We start from the raw sequence: 3,577 nt of genomic DNA, 5'->3' as shown, positions 1-3,577 counted from the left end.
TATTTTAAATGTCTGCATAATATTCCATATGTGGATGTGCCATAATTCATAAATGTAAAGACAGTTTTACATTTTACTAGTAATTTTAAGTAGTGGTTGGCTGGTAAATGAAGGCAGTTTTTCCTTCTTGAGTTCTACTGGCAACGCTGTCCTGTGTGATCTTGTTGAGAGGAAGATAACAAAAGGATATGGCCTTTGGGTTCAAATCTTGGCTCTGCCACTTGGTAGATTGGGACCTTGGGGGAAATAAATTAATCTCTCTATAGTTTAGTTTTCTCTTCTGGGGAAAGGATAATGATAGTAATTTCTGTCTCAGCAAGGGTTTAGTATAAGAAACTAAAATCCTTCTAGGTGTTTTAGCAGAAAGAGATTTAATACAGGAAACCATATACTTACACAATTGTTGAAAGGGCTGGTGGAGCAATGATTCCCTATCACAGAACTGACGTACTAGGGGAGCTGTACTTCTGAAGCCAGCACGATGGGAACTGGTGAGTTTAAAAACAACATCTGAAATGTTGTATTGCCACTGGTTCTGCTTCAAATGCCCAGGAAGCTGAAGAAGGACTGCAGTCCTGCTGTAGAAAAAGCTCACATCTCCACACCCTTGCTTGCCAGAATGAAATTTCCAAAAGGGGCAAGACGTGGCCTCTGCCCCATTTTCACCTTCCCAAACTCATGCAAATACTTATAACTGATGAAACCTAATCTACATGCAAAGCCCAAGCTCCAGAGGAATTTGGGAAATAGTTTTCAGCTTTCTAGTCTGGAGGTTGAGCAAGCCAGTCCACAATATCAACTATAATGCCTTCCATGAGATTGTTGTGAAGATGAAATAAAATAATTCATGTGAGTGCCTGGTAAAGCGTGTGATGCAGTAAATGCTATTTATTATCATTTATAGAGAGTGAGGCATGTGCCAGGGACTCAGCTTATTTACTAGGGATGGAAAAATTAATAATGTTTCTTCCCTGTCCTCAAAATATTTCCAGTATAAAGAACGTAGGAATTAAATAATTATATCACAACCAAAAAAAAGTGCTATGGGAAGGTAGGGGACAGGGTAACTTGGTTGGCAGTGTGTTAATTCACTTACTTTTTCGTGAAAAAGCATATTTGCTGGCATAACTCAGTGTACTGACCAGGCCTATTGCTTGGTGCTGGGATGTAGAACTGATCTAGACAGATGTCTCTGCCCTGTGATGCCTGTGTGTGCTCAGTGTGGGGAGTGATGACTGGGGGGAAGTCAGAAGGAAAGGCTTCACAGAGGAGGAAACATATGGGCTGGCTCTTCAAGGATGAAGAAAATTTTAGGCAAAGAAGGGAAAGAAGACAAGTACAGACTTACAAAGAAGTTTAGTTCTTGGCTTAGGGCAGCATTTCCCAAAGTGTGTTCCATAGAACTCTAGTCCCCAGAGTGGCTCCTTGAAGGGTAGTTCTGCAGTAAGTCACCGTCTAGGAGTCATGATGAACATAAGCTAATTAAACTGTTAAGAAGACTTATAGTAAAATGCTATTAACTTTTTAACTCAATATTTATTATATTTTTTGTCACAAAAACCTTCTTTGATGGAATATCTATTAGCACAGAACACACTCTGCAAAACATAGACCCAAGGTGATCAACCACTTCATTCTATGGATGGCAAAATGGGGCACAGACAGGCTAAGGGTCACACCATTACATTATAAGCTGCAAGAAGTCAGGGACTGTGTTTCTCTCCAGCACCCTTTTTTTTTTTTTTTAAATTAAGGAATTAACCTAGTACATGGCACTAGACTATTAGAGATGAAGAACTGAAGAATTAATGAACAACTAATCTAGAAGAGAACTCTGATATCTCAACTTTCAGGCCTATGTTTTTCTTAATATATACCTCTTAGCCAATGGGAAAAGACATTCTTACCCCAAGGGTTATGTAGAGCCTTTTCCCTTTGAAGTAGTGTTGCCTGATAAAATGTACGATGCATGCAATATTTGGACATATTTATACCCCCAAATTATTCACTGTCTATCTGCTGTTCAAATTTAACTGGCATTCCATATTTTTATTTGCTAAATTTGGCAGCCCTACTCTTGGAGAAACAATATGGAAATCTTTCTACCTGCTAATGTTACTTGTTAATCACCTTAAAAAGCCATTTATAAACAGACTTGTATTTTGCTTTCCAGTATATCACAGGGTCAATCCTTTTAAGTGGGTCTAAGAAGATAAACTGATATGTTCACCTTAGTTTCTTTCAAGCTCCTGCTGAGAGAAAAAGCTTTTGTGTAAACAGCATTTGTTTCATCAGCCTGCACCCTAGCACATGTGAGAAGGTGCCCAGTGAATTCTTCCAGCCTGGGAAGCCCTTTATAATCCACAGGAGAAACGCAGACCGAGATAGCAAGAGATATGTGAGGGAACAGGGAAGACAATTTCCTAAGTAATGAGGCTATTTAGACCTTGCAGAGGAAGGACACTTGCTATTATGTACCCTAAGCCAGGTCTATGTTTCCAAAATGTGATACTCTTAGCCACACAATTTCTTGACTTTGGACCAGATGATTCCTTCATTTTGTGCAGTGCAGACCTGGATATAGATAATAAATTGTAATGCCCTTAAAAGCTCTCTTGTTCCCCATCCATTTTTGTCCTGCTTCACAAAGATGCACTGAGACCTCTCACAAACATCCATTGCCAGGGGACTAAACATCCTTAGTCAGGGGATCCTGATCTTAAGACAATTAAACAATTAAAAAAGATCAGTAAAAAAAAAAAATTCTCGTTCTCTGCTCCTTCTGCTGTTGGTTGCTTAGGCTGTTTGCTTTCATCCTCAGCTCTTGTGTGAATTATACGTGTTTTTGTAAACTCAAACTTAAAACCCAGTATGTCTTTAGATAGCTTTTTGCACCGCACCCTTTTATGTGGGTTATTTTTCACATGCACTAGGGTGATTTTGCTTTTGCATAGAAGGGTGATGACTTGCTTCAGGTATTGGTTAATTGCATTTACATTCATTGGTTTGTTCCTGTTACAAACGGAAAAGAAAAAAGAAGAAGAAAAAAAAAAACCCAAAAAACCACAAAACATATTATGTACCAGGAACTGTGTGTAAGGCCCAGTTGAAACAGAGATACATAAAGCACAGTCCTTAAGGAAAGGAAACGTTAAACAAATATTTGCAGTTCGGTGTGATAAGTCAATAGAGGTGACATTAGTACAAAGGTGATGCACAGAGGGGCAGAAGGAATAACTCCACCTGTGGGAGGTGGAGGGGGAAGAAATAGCTGCACGGAGATTTATGAGCTGAATCCTGAGGCATAAATAGGCATTTTCTCACTGCACAGATTGCAGATGGGACCTCATGCAAAGGCAAGGAAACATGAAGCTGTGTAATTTGTGTTCAGTGAGAGACCTCCACAGGCTAAAGATGGCCCATTGGGACCCAGAAAGAAAACAGCATAACTTAATTTTTATGTAAAAAATCTTTACTAATATTTAGTATACGATTTACAGTTGGGCATGTATAATTTATCAGTTAAGTATAGCTGTGTGGTGGGTTGCGTGCTCAAAAATGCTTTACCAAAAGGGGG

Source organism: Piliocolobus tephrosceles, chromosome 6 (assembly GCF_002776525.5).
Source record: "Piliocolobus tephrosceles isolate RC106 chromosome 6, ASM277652v3, whole genome shotgun sequence".
Taxonomy (NCBI): Eukaryota; Metazoa; Chordata; class Mammalia; order Primates; family Cercopithecidae; genus Piliocolobus; species Piliocolobus tephrosceles.
The sequence above is the reverse complement of the archived record's forward strand: the minus strand, read 5'-3'. Positions refer to the sequence as shown.